The 20,504-nt window shown below is 39.0% G+C and overlaps 1 long non-coding RNA gene across 1 annotated transcript in view; it reads left to right on the forward strand.

The window, feature by feature from the left end:
* The window catches only part of LOC133376941 (uncharacterized), a 30,317-nt gene that overhangs the window by 5,983 nt on the left and 3,830 nt on the right, over window positions 1-20,504 (forward strand). The window contains exon 2 of the long non-coding RNA XR_009760584.1: window positions 16,924-17,086. This is a non-coding gene — a long non-coding RNA (uncharacterized LOC133376941). The remainder of the gene's footprint in view (window positions 1-16,923; window positions 17,087-20,504) is intronic.

The following is a 20,504-nucleotide window of genomic DNA, read 5'->3' on the forward strand; positions in this document are numbered from 1 at the left end:
TTCTCCTGGCAAGAGTTCCTTCTGATCATAGATCCTCACCAAGAGAATAGTCGCTTTAAAAAAAAAGTGCTTTTACAGGGAAAACTGCAAATTGGGAAAGACAGAGGTTGCCAATCTTTCTGGGCCAGCAGGCATATTAGCAATTGTGAGAAAGTGTCGTAGACAGCAGTCACTAAATGGCCACCACCAGAGCTGTGGCACAGCACAAAATGGCTGCCAAATGGGGCATGGCACAACACAAAATTAGAGAGACTACTCATTGTTGCTTCCTTGTCCCCCAACCCCTGGGCAGGAGAATCTTATGCTCACTGTGGAAAGTCAAGTGTGCTCTGCTGCTTTTATAATTGTGATGATTACACAATATTGATCCCCCACCCCCCTGGTAACAGTTCAACTCCCTACTCCCACCCACCCACACTTCACTTTAAAATTTCTTTCTTAGCCCAGTTTGTAAGAATTCTGCAGCAATCCAGTCCTAACATAAAGCCATCTTGGGAGCCTCCAGACTATCCCTGTTTCATAGCAGGGATTCAAGCACATACTGGAACTTTAGATTTGCACAGTTAAAGGTCTGTGGTGCCCCAGCACAACAAATCTACTTTTTCAAAACATGAACTTACTGCAGTTTGGAAAGTGATAAGGAAATGCATTGAAAAGTGTAGGACGGATGAATGATTAATGGGAAGGCATGCAAACACCCTGCACACAAATCAGGATGAATGCAGGACAAATGCTCCTTGTCTCATAATTGTCTCATAATTGCCTCATAGACAAATCAGAGCAAATGCTCAATAAAAACCAGACATAGCAAATTACAATGAATGATGAATAAACAGGTTGCCTGGAGGAACCCCATGTCTAGCTTCACACCACTTGTGTATGCATCTGTATAATATTCCGCATTTCAAGTATAGTCACAGAGTGGCGAAATTGGGAATGGAGAGACTGAGTGAGCCACTATGTGTTTGAATCTTTGCTAAAGATTACACCTTCCCTGCAGATTAGTCAGACAGAGACTTTAAGCTTTAAAATAAGAAATAACTACTTTATTCTGGAAGTACATACTTGATAGGAAAGAGTTCTACATCTAGCTAACTAGCTAAGTTGGAGATGCAAACACTAAGCCTAGTGTTTGCCCTCATGCTTGGAGGAGAGGGAGAGACAAAGAGAATATGTCTGCTCTCCCTCTCAAGAGAAAGAAGAAGGAAGGAGGAGGGAGATGTGGTCAACATCCCTTGCATATCAGTCTAGCAGGAAGGGAGAGACAGCAGGAGATCAAAGGATAGGTATTAGCCTAGCAATCAGGAGGTCTCCTCTCTAGCTACCCTTTTAACCCTATGCAGCCTCAACCCACAAGTTGGAGTTGAACCACATATTCCAACATGATACACCATGCCTAAAAATAGTCACATTCACAAGGTTCTTCCTGAAAGAGCCTTCATGTCAGACATAATCCAAAACAATACACACAGAACAACAACGCAAGTACAGGAAGAAGCAGAAACACTGGCACTATAGAACATTGAATTAAGGGTGCTTAAAGCATTTCAATATGCGGAAAATCAGTGTGTTGCAGGACCTACAGTTCCTGAAGTCAGCTATTTTCAGGAAGCACATGGTGAGTGCCCGACAAGTGATTCTGTGAGAGAGGGAAATGTTATATGACAATCCCTGGCCAGAATGAGATGCAGAGAGTGAAGAGAAGAAATATTTCACTGGTAGGTGGGGACAAGTTCATGGGAATCTTTTAGGGTAATATATTTCTGTTGGATCTGAGAGACTATTGTTCCCACGTTGTATGAGGTAGTGCTATGGATGCACCTCATGAGCAAAGGAATTTACTTTCATACTCTTCAATAGGATTATGAGAACATAAGAAGAGTCTGCTGGATCAGGCCAGTGGCCCATCTATTCTGCATCCTGTTCTCACAGTGGCCAACCAGATGCCTATGGGAAGCCTGCAAGCAGGACCTGAGCACAAGAGCACTCTTCCCTCCTGCATTTTCCAGCAACTGATATTCAGAAGCATACTGCCTCCGACTATGGAGGCAGAGCATAGCCATCATGGCTAGTAACTATTGATAGCCTTATCCTCCATATATTTGTCTAACCTCTTTCAAAGCCATCCAAGTTGGTGGCCATCACTGCCTCTTGTGGGAGCGAATTCCATAGTTTAACTATGCACTATGTGAAGAAGTACTTTCTTTTGTCTGTTCTGAATCTTCTAACATTCAGCTTCATTTGATGTCCGCAAGTTCTAGTGTTATGAGAGAGGGAGAAAACCTTTTCTCTATCAACTTTCTCCATGGCATGCATAATTTTATACATTTCTATCATGTCACCACTTATGCTAATCCTTGGGAGACTCCACTTTCTACTTCCATCTATTGGGGGAACTGTCCATTTATTCCTACACTCTGCTTTTTGTTTCCTAGCCAGTTCCTGATCCATAAAACAACCTCTCCCGATTCTGATTTAACAGAATTCTGCAAGTTCTGTAATAATAACACACTGAGGATGCTTAATGCTCTGAATTAGTGTGTATCAAACTTTCTGTAAATTAAGATAATTCCTGTCTCCCAGCGTTCTCCCTTGAAGTTCAGCTTAAAACATCCAGAGAGTGGATAGGGGAATCAAATCAGTCCTAAGCCTCTTACTCACTGTTTTTTCAAGCCTCTACAGGAATCTCTTGCAGTATCAGAGAGGTTTGAAAAAACAGCAAGAGGCAGCAAGGGGGCTTCCTGCTGCATGGAGATGCTTTTCTCTTCGTGCTTGCCCACACACATCCCTTCTTTAAGAGGTGCAACAAGGCTTGGCTTCTTCCTGCTGCATGAGACTCTTGGAGAAATTTTGGCGTGTGGAGAGGAGCCAGCAAGAAGAAGCTCAAGAGTCAGGACTGATTAGTTTCCTCTCCCCCCAGAACCTGGGTGCTTTATGCTGAACATCAGTCTATTGGAAAAAGCTGGGAAAGTGTAATTATCTTAATTTTAGGAAGATTGGCACAAATGTAGCCCTCCCTCACACGCACTCTAAGCAGCCCCAAACATTTATTTTTATTATTATAGGTCTTATGCTAATCTGCTCATGTGAGGAGCAAACAGAAGTAGAGGGTGTGACAATAGATACCACCCACTGAAACATCATCACCCGCATGACAGCTGCCACCATCACCACCAAAAAGAGCTTCCCCACCAGCAGTGACTGCAGATACATAATGGGTTAGTTTTACTTATTAGATTTTCTGCAGTAAGGAGAAATGCTGCATTATAGGAAGCATTATTTATTTATTTATTTATTTATTTATTTATTTATTTATTATTTAATTCGATTTCTATACTGCCCGTAGCAAGCTCTCTGGGCGGTGTACAAACAATAAGATATATAATTACATTTCAGTTTTAAAACAATCTTTAAAAACACGATTAGACAAGCAGACAAAACATAACCAACTTAAGTAATTTCAAATACAAATACAAAATACAAGATACAAATATTAAGATTTAAATTATTTAAAATATTATGGGCTGGCAATGATCACAAAGGCATTGTGTGGATGATGCAAAAGACTTTTGAGCCTGAGCAGAACCAAGTCCGTAATAAACTGCCATGTGGGAGTGCTCTTAGTCTTGTGGCTGAGGCTCGAATGATAATGAGTAGGTGCCAGGGATTATGTATGGATAAGGGAACAGGGAATAAGAAAGAAATAGTACAGGAAGCTGAGAAAGATGGCCTGGTATGTCCTCCAGACGGTTGACAGCAGGGATAACTGTCTATGTTTCTGAAAGTCATTCATCACACAAGAAAGCAATTTTAAAAATATAATACAGGCAAATCATAATTAGGCAAATGGCACAAATACTCTTTGGCCCTTCCTATGCAGTCTGGTCTCTTCATTATGATTCCTCTTAAAACAGATCCACAATTCCAAACTTCTTAGAATTATGTGAAGATATCAAATAATAATCATTTCATCACGGGCCCAGAGAACCTTGAAGCATAGTAGAGTCTATAATTTTTTTAAAGCACTTTAATTGAGACTCAGGAACCTCAGGCCATATAGAAATAAATATTAGCAACTGAAATTAAGTACAAAATGTCTTGTCTGGTTCCATTTCTTGCCTTATTGCTGTGGTGTAGCAGGCCGTGCGAGTGTGTTGGCTTGGAGCAATTGTCCATTAACAGGAAGCAACTTAAGTCCAGAGTAAGTTGTTCCCTGTTAATCTCTTCTAACAGTAACATCCATAGACAAAGAGTTTACAATGGCAAAAAGTAATGAATGGAAGTCCCCTCCCCTCACACACACACCCTTTCTATCCACAAAATGGAAATGGACTGCCTTCAAGTCGATTCCAACTTATGGCAACTCTATGAATAGGGTTTTCATGGTAAGCGGTATTCAGAGGGGGTTTACCGTTGCCTCTCTCTGAGGCTGAGAGGCAGTGACTGGCCCAAGGTCACCCAGTGAGCTTCATGGCTGTGTGGGGATTCAAACCCTGGGCTCCCAGGTCATAGTCCAACATCTTAACCACTACACCACACTTATCAACTTCTATCCTCAAGGAAGAGCTATTTTATAATGACACAGTACCAGGATATTGCTCGCAGGCATTAAACAGGGAATTGCACAATCTGATGTTTAACTGTGACAAAACATGAATACACTTATCTGATCTTCCCACTATATTTTATACCAAACTTTTCAACACGTTAGCAAAAGAATGACTCAAGAATAAAGAAACAGAAAGGGTAACCATATCCTTCCCCTGTGATCATGGATACAGGAATCTCATTTCAGTGGAAATGGTATAGACAGACCAAGGTAAAGATGAATTAAACCGAACAATTTATTGGCATTTGATCTAAAATTACATATATATTTTTCTCTTGGCAGTCCCCAACATTACTGCGATTTATAACATTTATAATATGATTTAAGCTTTGTACACTGTAGTTTGGAGTTTAAAGTAGGACTGTCATCTTGTTGGAGAAATTGTCCGATGCAGTCCTATATTGTACATGTCTACTAAGAAGAAAGTTCCTTGAGGTCAGTGGGGTTTATTCCTATATAAATGTGTATGGGATTGTACTGCTAGTCAATTAACCAAATTAGTTTAATAAATATGTGTACATTTCCAAATTTCAAACTATAGTTGTACAGAAAAAAATTCTAGTTTTTAGACGGTGTGTGTATATGCCATAGCACCCACTTTGGCGAGTGTTCTTCTAAGGTGGTGCCTTCCATTTAACTTTTTACATATTTTTTCTCAAAAATGTGTTGCCAAATTCATTTGAGATGTCTTTTTGATTGATTAAAAGGCTTATATTTTTTAATCTGACCAATTTATAGTTACAGTCCTAGTTTTAAATAATAACCTTTCATCACCATGTGTAACGTGTAGTCCGGATGCAGTAGAGAGTATTGCCCTGTAGATGGCATCATTGATGAGTATCATTATCTTTGCCAAGTTAAAGGAGTTAATGTAAATTAAGAACTAGGAGAATTATTGATAATACTTGCCAATGATTTCAAGGTTACTTTACATAGAGGCTTGTCCTTGTGCCACCTCGCAAACTGTTTTAAAGTGAAGGGGAACTTCAAAGACGGTTTGTGATGTTGTATAGGAGCCTGTTATTTAAATACATTTTTGAAAACAAATCTCCTACAAGGTACACACAAGCCCTTGAGCATTAATGAAACATTTTTATTTTATTTTATTTCCCACCCTTTCTCCCAGTAGGACCCCAGGGTGGCATATATAGCCTTTTGGATCCTAGCCCCTGACTTGATTCACACATCACAGTAAGCCTGAGGATGGCTTCCCATAACTGCACAAACATGCTGGCTCCTGAAGAAGAGCTCCCACCCTCTTTGCTCCTCCTCAGGCTTTTTCCTCAGTGTGGCATGACAACTAAGCCAAGGTTTGACTCAGGCCACATTCACACCATACATTTATTCCACTATGATTTCACTTTAAATAGTAATGGCTTCCCCCAAAGACTCCTGGGAAGGGTAGTTGATGTTAGAAGACTCCTATTCTCACAGAGCTACAGTTGCCAGAGTGGTTTAACAATTAATTCCTCTTCCTAGGGAATTCTGAGAATTATAGCTGTATGAGGGGGATAGGGATCTCAAACAACTCTCAGCACCCATCACAAAGTACATTTTCCAGGATTCTTTGGGGGAAGCCATGCCTGTTTACAGTGGACTAATAGTGGAATAAATGCATGATGTTAATGTGATCTTAATGTGTCATCTGAACCTAGCAAGATGATTAAGGTATCTCCTCCCTAACAATGACCTGTAACCATAGGACAAACCTTGACTACATACTGTATCATGGTTAAGAAGGAGTGACCCTAACCACAGTCCTGGATTCAGACAACACTGTAAGCCAAACCTTGGCTTAGCTGCCATTTTGCCCTGACTTCAAAATCCCGGAAGAGGAGCAAAATGGACACAATCTCCTTTTCGAGAGTCAGCATATTTGTGCTAAACCATAATTTGGATTAGTGTTATGTGTGAATGAGGCTACTGTCCAAGGGCTTCAAGCAAAACTAAGTGCCTTATTATAGGTATTCAGCTATGTCCTATTCAGAGACCTCTTGAAATTAAAAGGCCTAAGTTAGTCATGTCTATTAATTTCAATAGTTCTACTCTGAGTAGGACTAGCATTGCATACCACCCTCTGAAACATAATGTACATACACTTCAATAATAAATCTGTCATTAAGTCATATCCATAGATGTCAGACTAGGCAAAATTAATCTAGAATTGCAGAAGCTAGACGGGGTGAAGGAAGGACTAATAGAGAATCTATTTTTGGTGGTGGTTTCTATTGATCACTTGTTTCTCAAGTTAAGCAAAGCTGTACTATATATTCACTTTACTGGGCTACAAGTAAATCCCAATCGTTTTATAATAGATGTGACATCATTGATACTCTGCAAGTTATTTCAGAGAAGAGCCCAGGTCCAAAGTGGATACTTAACACCTTATTGCTAAGAACAGCCTAGAACAGCAGCATAGCTAACAGCCTCAGTTCGGACACAGTGCCACCTATAGTTGGAATAGTAACATAAAAGTTAAGCTCCCCATTTTTCATCTCAGTTCGGACACAGTGCCACCTATAGTTGGAATAGCAACATAAAAGTTAAGCTCCCCATTTTTCATCTCCAGTTAGTTTCAGCCATTATTACTATATACTGTACATGTAAGGGCAACTTTCCAGGAGTCATTAGTAGCTGTCACTTTCTGATGTAAAACAGCTGCACATCCTCAGCTGCCTAGTGAGTAGTAAATTAAAATACAGTCATAGAAGAGGCAGAGTTGTGTAATTATTGGGGCAATGAATAGTAATGATACTACAACACCCTGAGTGTAGAATTTTAGGGTATACAATTAATTGGGTCAAAATCTGAATTAATGCCAGTGGTACTAATTTGTATACTAATTGGTGGTTTTGTTGGAGCCCAGAGGTCTTAACGTACTTAGGTATTCTGGTTCCAAGATATATTTCTCAAATTGTTAAATTGAATTTGAAAAAGTTGATAAAGGTTTCCAGTGATTTGGATAGATGGGCATTACTTAAATTTAGTATATGGGGTAAAGTTAATACACTTAAGATGAATATTCTGCCATGCATAATATATATACACTTCATGGCATTTTATAACATATTCCCGAAACATACTTCCAAAAGCATAACGGGATACTCAGGAAATTTATTTTGGATAATTCTCCACCTGCTTTTCACTTAAGAGAATGCAGCTGCGAATATTGGAAGGTGGTTTTAATTTTCCAGATATTCGCTTATATAATAAGGCATACTCATTAGCATGTACAAATGATTGGCAAGTTTCTCTTTCCATGAATACACCAGCTTGGATCATTTTAGAGATGGCCAAACACCCCTGTTTGGATGGCTAGTGTTGGGGTCTATATATAATAAAAAGAAAGGACTGATACTGTCTTCAATGTTAGCAGTTAGAGAGATGATGTATAGTGGCTTGTCAGTTACAATTTGACCCATATGCCCTTGCTAAATTACCTTTACGGGGTAATCCAGATTTGAAGATAGAGAGGCAGCCTTTTCGTGGAAGAAATGAGTTGAATGTGGGATATATACATTAGATCCACTGATAGACTCAGATGGAATATTTTTGTAATTTCCTATTTTACAGTTTAAATATCAATTACTGATAACTGCAGAATGGCAATATCTTCAATTACAATGTTTGCTAGTATCTATGGCCCATCTGCTCTGAGTGCTTTGACATCTCCCAAATTTTCAGAGGAAATTATTGGTTCCTTACAAAAAGCAAAAACTATAACTGTTGTTTATAAACATTTAATATATGTTCCTAAGGTAGGTTCAGGAATTCAGGTGTGGAATAGGGAATTAGAATGTGTTATACTGCCTAATGGGAAATTGCTTTAGAATCTATATGGAATGTTTCCTTAGATCTGAAATTGGGATTGCTTCAGCAAAAGTTAATATTTCGAGTACACTGGACTGCACAACATAGGAAGGCACTGTCCAATACAGATAGATGCTGAAAGTGTAACACAGCGAATGCCTTGTTGAGGCATATGATGTGCGCTTGTCAAGTGATATATTGTTATGAGCATGGGGGTTGGGATGGATGGTTCCTCTGGGTCCCCTTCCAACCTCTGACTTGGAATCCTATGCCTTGCGGACAGAAACTCACTCTGCTGGTCAGATGAGTCTCTCCTTTGTTAACCAAATAGATTGGCCAGGTAAGATAATGGGCCTATCAGTTGCCCAGCAACGGTGAATGGGCCAGGAAGACCCTTTTGTCATTGAAACTCTTCAAGAGAGCATCCCCCCCCCTTCCTGGGGCCCAGCAGAGGCTTGTAGTTTTGAGTTTTGTCTAGAGAATTGCTGGAAACAGGAAGGCAGGCAGAGAGACTGGCTCTCTGCACCATGGCATTTGGGGTGCCTCCTGCAACCCAGATGGAAAAGCTGGATATTGGACTGCTGATGCATTGAACCCCTCCATCCTTGAGCTCAGGTTGGAATGTGTATAAATAAACAAACCATATTTCATAAAGACACCGCAGTCTCTGCTGACCTTCTTCCCCAAAGGAAACCAAACCCTGGAGGAGCACAGGGACCCCCGAAATCTCACAGCTCGGAGATTGGAGGAGGCGCGCAACAATATTCTTTTTGGTCTGAAGTTATCTGCATGGATTTTGTACTGGCAAAATCCTTGATATTTGCAGATGTTCATGTAGTTTTAAATTATATTTTAGCAGCATGGGGGTTAACAATAGGACAACAAAAATGGGCTTTGCAAGCCCTTATGGTTGCTAAGAGACTCATACTTCGTGCATGGAAGGATAAATACCCACCATCTATAATGCAATGGACTGAAGACCACACTTCCCTAACTGCATTTGAACATTCTTCATATACAGTAAATGTCAATTTAGAGTGGATACTTATTTGGACATCTGGAGGGCTTATATTAATTTATATGCTTAATTCAAGATGCATGTACTGATGGGTACGATATTTGTAATGTAAACTGATGGTGGTTTATTGTTAGTAGTAGTAGTTTTTCTTCTTTAATCTTTCTTTTGTACCTTCAATTTTTAAATTTATTTCATTTTTTTTTGTTTTATCTTTCCTTTCATTGTTAAATTTGCAAATAAAAAATTCATAAAACAACAACAACATTGTTGATGGCCTGTGAAACATCAGTTCTGCTCAGGAGCAAGGCCTAGGGTTTCCAGTCAGCCTAGGGAAAAATGCTGCCTTTAGGTGCCTCACTTGCATGGAGTCTCCCAAGTCACATGGTCCCACAGACCTGTAGATTTGTATTTTGCTGTTTGTTCCCACATGAATTTAGGGTTATTCCCCCTTTTACACTTATTTTTAGGAAAGCTGATTACATGAAAACATGCCATTTCCTATTCTACCCTACAATAGCAACTCAGCCAAAATAACAGCAATTTCAGCAATACATCATCTATTCTAGTACATCAAACTTCAGTGAATTTTAGCAAAAAGATCCTAATTTTGGCAAATGTGCTATGCACATGGGGGATCTCACGGCAGAAATATGTGTCCTTCACTCATCACTAATAAAATATTTTTTATTGAGGTCAGTAAAGCAATACCCTGAATTGAATGCAACAATGAATATACAAAGGTTCAGCAGCATGTTCTGTGTATACAATATTTTTCGCTCCTAAGCAATGTCTTAAACCACATCTGCCTCATTAACAGTCTCTTGTTTCTCTCTCTCTTTTATGGATTGTGTTCTTCAATCCTTCCCCAGGATTCCCCTCCAAGGAGGCCTGCCTTTTAGACTTTTTTGGCGCCAGTCAAATATGTTTTTATTCTCCCAGGCTTTTAAATGCATTTTTAAATATATTATTTATTATATTTTAATTAAGTTGTAATGTGCCTTCAGGTCGATTACAACTTATGGCGACCGTATGAATCAGTGACGTCCAAGAGCATCTGTCATGAACCACCCTGTTCAGATCTTGTAAGTTCAGGTATGTGGCTGACGGAATCAATCCATCTCTTGTTTGGCCTTCCTCTTTTTCTACTCCTTTCTGTTTTTCCCAGCATTTTTGTCCTTTCTAGTGAATTCTGTCTTCTCATGATGTGTCCAAAGTATGATAACCTCAGTTTCATCATTTTAGTTTCTAGTGATAGTTCTGGTTTAATTTGTTCTAACATCCAATTATTGGTCTTTTTCACAGTCCATGGTAGCTCTCCTCCAACACCAACATCTCATTTCAAATGAGTTGATTTTTCTCTTATCCGCTTTTTTCACTGACCCACTTTCACATCCGTAGGTAGAGATCAGGAATACCATGGACTGAATGATCCTGACTTTAGTGTTCAGTTATACATCTTGGCATTTGAGGACCTCTTCTAGTTCTCTCATAGCTGCCCTCCAAAGTCCTAGCCTTCTGATTTCTTGACTCTTGTCTCCATTTTGGTTAATGACTGTGCCAAGGTATTGATAATCCTTGACAAGTTCAATGCCCTCATTGTCAACTTTAAAGTTACATAAATCTTCCGTTGTCATTACTTTAGTCTTTTTGATGTTTAGCTGTAGTCCTGCTTTTGTGCTTTCCTCTTTAACTTTCATCAAGTCAAGTCAGTTTATTGCGGTCATAGACCAGAAAAAGCATAAAAATTTAACAACATACAGATATTAAATTCAGCATAAATTATTAAAAACAAATTTAAAAAGGACATAATAAAACAATCACATTATCTGAACTTTCCTACATTGAATGGCTGCAGCACAATATTTGGCCACTTTCTCAGTTACAGCTATAAAACAATCGGCTAATAAATAATCTATATAAAAAGCTTCACTCCTTCCCGGTAAGGAGTCTAAAATAGGTGTAATTAGCTGAGCTCTAAGCTCTCTGTAGAAAGGACAGTGTAGTAATACATGGGTAACTGATTCGATTTCTCCATTACCACAAGGGCATTTTCTATCATTATATGGGTTTTTTTTAAATCTGCCCTCAAGGAGAGCAGATGGTAAAACATTGAATCTTGCCAGCGAGAATGCTCTGCGTCGATTGGGGAGAGAAAGGTCGGAGAGGTAAGCCATAAGGGTCAAGGGTTTTGTGTTATACCTATGCTTCCTAACTAACATCAAGTATTGTTGATGGTCAATATCTCTGACTCTCTGCAAGATATTTGTCTTAGCTTTTATGTATCCCATATCTAAGATCATTGGGATAGAGAACCCTAGAGTTGATACTTTATCTACCATCATTTGTTTCCAAATAGACTGGAAATTATCTTTGAGGGTAAGAGAAGTCAGCAGTGTAGGATTAAAGGTTAGTTTTAACCAATAGGTAATTCTATGAGACCAAATGCGTGATTCTATAGATGGTAAACCTGTTTCCAATCTTAAGACAAAGTTGTGAACACAAGGAGGAACTGCTAAAATAGATTTGAGGAAGATGTTTTGCACTGTCTCCAGAGATGTGAAATTCAGACTCATAGTTATTTGTGTGCCATATATCAACTGTGGTATTATTTTAACCTTAAAGACCTTTATAATTGCAGATATAATTTGTCCTCCTTTATTATAGAAAAAGGATAGTAGAGCTTTCAGAGTTCTTTTAGCATTTATAATTGCCATCTTCGTATGCATTTGCCAAGAGTTAAAGGATTGAAAAGTTATCCCCAGATATTTAAAGGCTGCTACTTGATCTATCAGATGACCATTAAGACGCCAAAGATGATTCGGCCTTGTTTTTTTTTAAAAAAAAAATCATAGCTTTTGTCTTTTCATAATTTATATTAAGATGTTCCTTTGAGCAAAATATCGCAAGCTCAGACAATAAACATTTTAAACCTATAGGTGTTCTCGAGATTAGTATTAGATCGTCTGCGTATAGAAGAATATAGGTTGGAAGTTCAGCCACTCTTGCGGGTGAGAGAGGACTGAGGCTAGAGATTTAACTATATCATTTATATAGATGTTAAATAAAAGCGGGGCTAAGATACAACCTTGTTTAACCCCTTTGTATGTGGGTATAGGATTAGTTAGATGACCTTTGTTGTTACATCTTACCCGAAGATATGTGTTCTCATGTAGCCCTCATATTAGTAAAAGCAGTCGAACATCTATAGTGGTGTTACTGAGCTTATCCCAGAGTCTAGATCTGGATATTGAGTCAAAGGCTGACTTTAAATCGGTAAAAGCAGCAAATAAGGCACTTCCAGGTTTCCCAGTATATTTATCCACCAAATGTTGGAGAACCAAAGCAAGATCAGTGGTTGAATGGCCCACCCTAAAGCCTGCTTGTTCATGAGCCAGGATATCCTCACTAGATGGGCCGCATAAAGTTTGCTGATTATATTTAACAGACTTATAGGTCTAAAGTTGGCTGGGTCAGAGAATGGTCCTTTTTTGTATATTGGGACAATTATGGCCATGCCCCAATCTTTAGGTATTCGCATAGTGAGGTCAATATAAGTGAATAGGACTGCAAGTACTGGTGCCCACCATTCAGCATTGGTTTTAAAAATTTCCGCAGGGATATTATCTGGTCCTGGGGCTTTATTCGATTTCAGGTTAGCTATCAGTTCTAAAATTTCAGTCGCAGGTACAGGCTCCCAGACAGGTACAACCATCATATTTACATTAAGTTTTAGTTGGCATTCCAAATCGTTCTTATATATATTGGCAAAATAATTTTCCCATACTTGTGAGGGGATATAGCATTCCAAATTAGTATGTGTTTTGGGCCAATTATTCCCTATTATACTCCAAAACAGAGTTGAGTTTTTTAATTTAGATGCATAAGTGAGACGTCGCCAAAGTTCTGTTAGACCTAGTTTCTTTTTTTTATTTATTAGTTGTTTATACTGTCTCCTTGCTACACAATATACCTGCAGTAACTCTTGGGAATTATTTAGCTTGTATGTTTTGAAAATGGTTATTAGTTGTTGCTTTTTTTCAACACATTCCTGGTCAAACCAGGGTTTAGAGTATTTTATACCATTGTTCAATTTACTTTTTGTGGTTGACATCAAGGTCATTTGGAGCTTATTTATCAACTGTTGAAACTGATAATAAAGATTGGTTGTTTGGTTATTAGACAGTATAAGTTCCTTTAAAGCCAAGCTGTCAGAAGCATTTAACCTATCTATAACCTCCTTTTCTAACTTGGGTATCCATTTTATCCTATTTGGGCGAATTTCGTACGCAGGTCTAGCAAATGCTTGAGGTTCGGTAAATATTTGACATTCTCCACAGTTCAGGATAATATTTAGAGGAGAGTGGTCACTTTCAGGACGGTCTATAATCCTAAAATTACTAATTGCATGATACAATTCTTGCGAGACAATACCTAAATCTATTGAGGACGCTCCTCTACTTGAGAGGTATGTATATTCCCCTTCAAGATCTCCATTCGTGCGTCCATTTAGAAGGGATAAATTTAATTTAAATATCATCTGCATTAGACAGAGGCCCGTATAGTTAATGCCTCTGTCCTTTGCATGTCTTGTGGGTATAATATTTGGACCATCCAGAAAAGGAACCGTCATTTGGTATTTGGTAAACAGAGCTTCGTCCGTTGAGCCAAATCTGGCATTAAAATCACCAGCTGCTATTAATAATGCATCGGGATAGAGTAAATTTAATTTAGTTATATAACTCTCCAGCTTGGCAATTTTATTCATACCCGATTTTTTATCTCTGCTTGGTGGGAGATACACATTAAGTAGTATCAAAGGACGCCAAGGAAGCTTTAAGATTACAGCCATGGCTAACTCAGGTAAAGGAACACATCTAATAATAGGGACATCTATTACCGTTGATATAAATGTACATATGTCCCCTCTTGGTTGACCACCTCTATTACTGGGGATGGCTTCTAGTTGATATGCTGAGTAGCCATCCATAACCAATTCTCCCAGTGCCCAAGTTTCTTGTATAAATAAGATATCGAATTGTTCTAAAAATTTCGTACACGTTGGATCCATGGCTTTGTTTTTCCAACCGGCCATGTTCCATGATAACATCTTCAAGAGAGAGAGTTTAGAGTTTCTATTTTGTCAATTATTGCATTGGCAGTAGATAGTTGAGACCAAAATTGGGTCCTCTATCTGCCTTTTAGGATTCTGTTCGGACCCCAACATCTGAGATGACTCTTGACTTATTTTTTGCTTATTCCTTAGGCCAACTGGGTTCTGAACTTCATTTTTATACTCTATTCCTTTTAATGTGGTCGTTAGCTTTTCAAGCTTGGCCCAGATTTCTGTCTTTGCCTCTGCAGGAAGGGTAGCAAAAGTGTCTAGTAAAATTTGCTCTTCCGGAAGAAATTGATATAGATCGTTATTAGCTTCATCCCTTCTATCCGACATCATCGACTTCTCCTCCGACTCGTCTGGCAGTAGGGATGTAGGTTTGCCGATAATAAGAGAAGATGCCATTAATCTTTGTGGAGGGGCTCGATTATCGAAAACTCGTGCCATGTATAATTTGTGTTCTGATAGCAAATGTCTCTTGCCATAAAAGAATCTCATTCTATTCTCCTCCAAAAATGTTACTATTGCTCTTGCATTGATTTAATCATAAAAAAGATATTTGATGTTTACAATGTCTTCCACCCTAATAGCTCCAGGGGATACTTCATTTACAATTTTTATCAGATGTTGTTTTCTTTCTTTCTGAGATAGATAGCCTTTTGGTTTTGGATAATTTATTATGGCCAGCTGATTAACATTTAGAATTAGATCCCAGTCATTACAGTTTCGAATTTGTGCTTTCCTCTTTAACTTTCATCAGCATTTGTTTCAAATCATTACTGGTTTCTGCTAGTAGTATGGTATTGTCTGCGTACCTAAAATTATTGATATTTCTCCCTCCAGTTTTACATCTCCTTCATCTTGATCCAATCCCACTTTCCATATGATATGTTCTGCACATAGATTAAACAGATAGGGTGATAAAAAACACCCGTCTCACACCCTTTCTGATTGGGAACCAATCGGTTTCTCCATATTCTGTCCTTACAGTAGCCTCTTGTCCACAGTATAGGTTGCGTGTCAGGACAATCAGATGCTGCGGCACCCCCATTTCTTTTAAAGCATTCCATAGTTTTTCATGATCTACACAGTCAAAGGCTTTGCTGTAATCTATAAAGCACAGGGTGATTTTCATCTGAAATTCCTTGCTCCGTTCCATTATCCAACATATGTTTGCGATATGATCTCTGGTGTCTCTTCCCTTTCTAAATCCAGCTTGGACGCCTGGCATTTCTTGCTCCATATATGGTAAGAGCCTTTGTTGTAGAATCTTGAGCATTACTTTACTTGCATGGGATATTAAGGCAATAGTTCGATAATTACTGCATTCCCTGGGATCCCCTTTCTTTGGAATTGGGATGTGTATGGAATGCTTCCAGTCTGTGGGCCATAGTTTAGTTTTCTTGACAAATTTGTGTCAAATTTTGGACAGATTCAGTCTCAGGAACTTGTAGCAACTCTATTGATATGCCACCTGTTCCTGGTGATTTGTTCCTTCCAAGTATTTTAAGAGCAGTTTCACCTCACATTCTAAAATTTCTGGTTCTTCATCATATGGTTCCTCGCTGAATGAATCTGTCATCCTGGCATCTCTTTTATAGAGTCCTTCAGTGTATTGCTTCCTTCTTCCTTTATTTCATTTCGGTCCGTCAGTGTGTTCCCCTGTTGATTATTCAACATCCCTACTCATGATTTAAATTTCCCTTTCATTTCTCTAATCTTTTGGAACAGGGCTCTTGTTCTACTATTTTTGTTGTCTTCTATTTCTATACAGTAACTATTGTAATAGTTCTCTTTGTCCTTACGTACTAGTCGTTGTATAGTTGCATTTAGGGTTCTGACTGTGTTTCTATCTCCTTTTGCTTTTGCTTTCCTTCTCTCTTTAACCATTTTAAGAGTTTCTTCAGTCATCCATTGAGGTCAGTCAGTGTGTTTCCCTGTTGATTATTCAACATCCCTACTCTTGGTTTAGCCTCTTGGTCTAGACATCTGACGGCATTGCTCTCAGCTTCTTCAGCACTCTCAAACCCCCTCACCACGTTAAGGTGTGCATCCTAAAGGGGGGGTTTAATTAAGTACTTTATCTTATTTTTATCTGGTTATTTAGGATGGTACTTATTTATTTAATTTTAATTTAATTTTATTTATTTATTTATATTCCGCCCTTCCTCCCAGCAGGAGCCCACAGCAGCACTTGGACATTGCCTTCTCTGTTGCAGAAATCTGGGTGTTCTGGATTTTTTTTTCCAGGCCAGAATACACATACGTATGTTCATACATACATGCAAGCATGCATACATAGAGAGTTTGACTCATGACCTATAAGCCAAGCATAAGTTATACTGCATGGATCATGTTTGTCTATTTACACAGCTCCTCATCAACAGTGCAGTAAGACCAGCACTAGCAGCTGGAACTTCTGGGAGGCTGAGGAAGAGGACTTACCAGCATTGCCCCCCCCCGGCACTTCCCTTTTGCTGCTGTCAGCCTCATCTGGAGGAGAGATGAGTGAACCAGCCGAGAATCATCTAGCCAGGTGAGAAGACCCACCCTCTTTATTTATTGTCTGTTAAGTATAGAGCAAAATTAAAGTTATGTACTAAGTCTGGATTATTTCTTTGTAATACTTATTCAGTTTGTTGAATTGTTGGTTTTGCTTTGTTCGATTGCATTGATATGTTTTGTAAACTAGTTGATTTCCCCCCCCCCAATAAAATGTTTTGTGTATTGATAATTAGTGGATATTTGTTATAAGCCACTTTGGGCACAGCTCACTGTGGAAAGGTGGTATAAATAAACTAAACATTATTGAAAAACAATAGTCAATATGTTTGACCTGCAGCCACATTTTCTACAAGACTAACTTAGATGATTTTTTCATTTTCATTTTAATGTTCAGAATCTGAACTGAACTGAAAGATCCTACAAATACTCCACAGCTGGCACAGTTCTAGCCTCCACTTCAAAGAATACACTTATTAATAATATTGACCTTTTTCCAGGAAGTTATAATGTTACACTAGTCATGGTGCAGATATTGACCTTGGCTCTGGAACAATCTCTGGCAGGCACTGTGAACTGAAAAGACAGCTCTGACATTATAATCTTACCATAGATAGTGTTTGTGCAATGTTCTGCGTAGGAATCCAAGAATTGTTTTAAAGTAGTCACCTACATTCCTAAGTTTCTAAAATGTAGTGTGCCTGGGTTGCTCTCTGGAATTGCAGTCTAGGAAACATTCCCTCTGTTCCCACATGTGTGAAAGTGGTTGGTCAGCAGGTTGAGTCCTGCTGCTGAAAATAGATTTCAGGGCTAAGCCCCAATAGGAGTTATGCCTTGTAGAAAGTCTGAAGCCACAGTAGCCTTAGAAATTGAGAGCAACTCAGATTGTCAGGCATATTTTTTTCTGGCAAAGAAGGAAAAATTCAGCAATGAAGCATTCCATGTATCTGCAACTTCATGTTGGGGAAAATGTTCATTTCTTGAATTTCTACTTATTAAGTTAAAGTTACAGGACCCCTGGCAGAAAAAGAGTTGACAATTCCAAGGGCCTTTTTTAAACAAACTGCATTCTGCCTAGGAGTCAAAATAATGTTTTTTGGATGAAAATAACATACTTGGAGCCCAAGGTGTATGCAAATTTTCCCCTATATGACTCCTGCCATTCCCATCTTGCCCCAGTGCTGCTGTCTCTTCTTTGGGCCAGGCTCAAGTTAGCAGAGGTAACATTGTACCACTGAACTCTAAGCTAGGGACATTTTACCCAAGAATCCAGCTGCGCAAGACAGAACACAGTTACATAAATTCCTCAGCAGTAGCTCTGTTATTAATAACTAGCAGCCTCATATCCGGTGTTGCTCAGGAATTCTAAGAAACAAAAAAAATGCAATTTTAAAAAGTGCAGCCCACTCTCTTGATTCAAAATGACATCCAACTATCCAAACAAAGACAGAAACCTGCTCTTATCACAGGAAGTATCATGCAAGATTTGGTCATGATATCTTAAGAGCTGTCCAAATGTATACAGAACAAACAACTTTCCAAAATATATAGTAGATAATGATATTTATTTATTTATTAAAATAATAATGGGTAACATCCAAAGTGCTTCTATAGTCGTGCGCAAGTGCTTCAATATGTCCTGTGGGATTTTTTTTAAAATTTCTTTGAACAGTAGACCCTAAGTCACATCAGAAACTGCTTTTAAATGTCACTTGGCTTCTGGAATTAGTTGACCAGTTCTTTGGGTCCTGGCTAATAATTATTATACCAAAAGAATTATATGTATAGCCAAGGGCTTTACCTTCAGACTGCAATTCTATACCCAATAACCTGGGAATAAGCCTCATTGAACTCAATGAGATTTACTTCTGACACCAATAGGATTGCACCGACAGTGCCAAAAGTATTAAGGATAACGTCCAAGGTTGTCCATATAAAGTAGCCAATAACTATCCATACCAGATAGTAATCAGTCCTATTCAGCAGGTGCTAGGTTTCTGGAAGCTTTCTGCGGTTGGGAATTGTTGTTGCTTTGCTTGTGTAGCTACAAATAAATCATACTTGCTACATGTAACCATAACTCCCATAACTGCTAGTCCCCACAATGTCCACCTTCTCAGCATACACTATCAACAGTTGCTTAACAGACTTTTTCAAGAATGCACAGCTCCCATTTAAGCACTAACAGAAAGGTCAGATTTTTCAGAAGTGCTGAGCATGCAGTCGCTTCTTTCATGCCAGCTGTCTAGTTGCGCTGCCTGCTAAGTGCCCCTTCTCCTTGCTGTCTTTTCCAATCAGGCATCTAGTGCTGCACTTAGCACCTTCTGGTCAACAGGCATCCCCACAACATTCCAGCTCCTGTACCAATCTCTTGAGTTCTAATGGGCTATTTTATAAATGAGTAATGCAAACCCAATTACAGTTTGTAATATTTTGCAAGTTTAAATCAGGTAGTAAATATAGCAACAGCAATACAACAATATAACATGTATATTCAGAATATAATAATTCCCAAAGTTCCATGCATCCAATGAGGCACCAGTGCAGGAGCTGCTTGCAAAGAAGTCCAAGATAGCAAGATCAAGGGCTCCCACCTTAAAGCCTTATTTCAAGGTGATAAGGGCCTAGTTCTTGCTCCATGGCATTAACAGCTCCTTTTCTCTCCAGCTATTTCTCTTTCTGAACTAAAACCCACAAGTACAGCCCTTTCCTCAAGGTTTCCCCACCCACTGAGCCGAACCAATAATCCAAAGGGGTTACACTCCCATCTCTCCTCCGATTCCAATTCTTGCTCTAGTTCTTGGCCAAGCTATCTGCTTCTTCTGTTTGTTTCTCCTTCTCACCTGATTATACCAGTTCAAAGAGAGGCCATACTCAGTGGGAGAACTTATGCTTTTTGTACCTAAGGTCCCAGATTCAATCTGGTTTCAGGTTCAATCCAGAGGTGCACTTAAGTAATATTAGATTCTGCCCCCTTCCTCTTTTGATTGTAATGTTCAAAATGTTAGCTAGCCCTGCTGTATTTGGGGGCCCTCCTGCTTAATATGCTGACTGGAGCCCTGGACATCTGCACCCAAATACTGCTTCAGTCCTTGAAAGAGAGTAGCCTCTTGAAAAGGAGCACTGTGAAACTGCCTCTGAAGGAACTCTCCCTGGACCCAAATAGCTTGTCTAAGTCTTAACTATCTAGCAGTTGCTAACCCCCCTTTTACTCAATATGCTCAAGTGGCAGCCAGGCCAACTGTAGATATTGCTGTGATATGAATTATCTAGACCCATTTCACTTCAGTAGGTTCCCACTCATACAGCAGGTTACGTTCCGGACCCTCACTGAAAAGCGAAAACTGCTGAAAAGTGGAACTCATTGAATTGAATGGTGCACAATGCCCAAAAACCGCCGTAAAAGCGGAACAAGAGCCGTATGAGTGGGGCTTTAGTCTAATTGCGTCTAA

Source organism: Rhineura floridana, chromosome 2 (assembly GCF_030035675.1).
Source record: "Rhineura floridana isolate rRhiFlo1 chromosome 2, rRhiFlo1.hap2, whole genome shotgun sequence".
In the NCBI taxonomy this organism is placed as follows: Eukaryota; Metazoa; Chordata; class Lepidosauria; order Squamata; family Rhineuridae; genus Rhineura; species Rhineura floridana.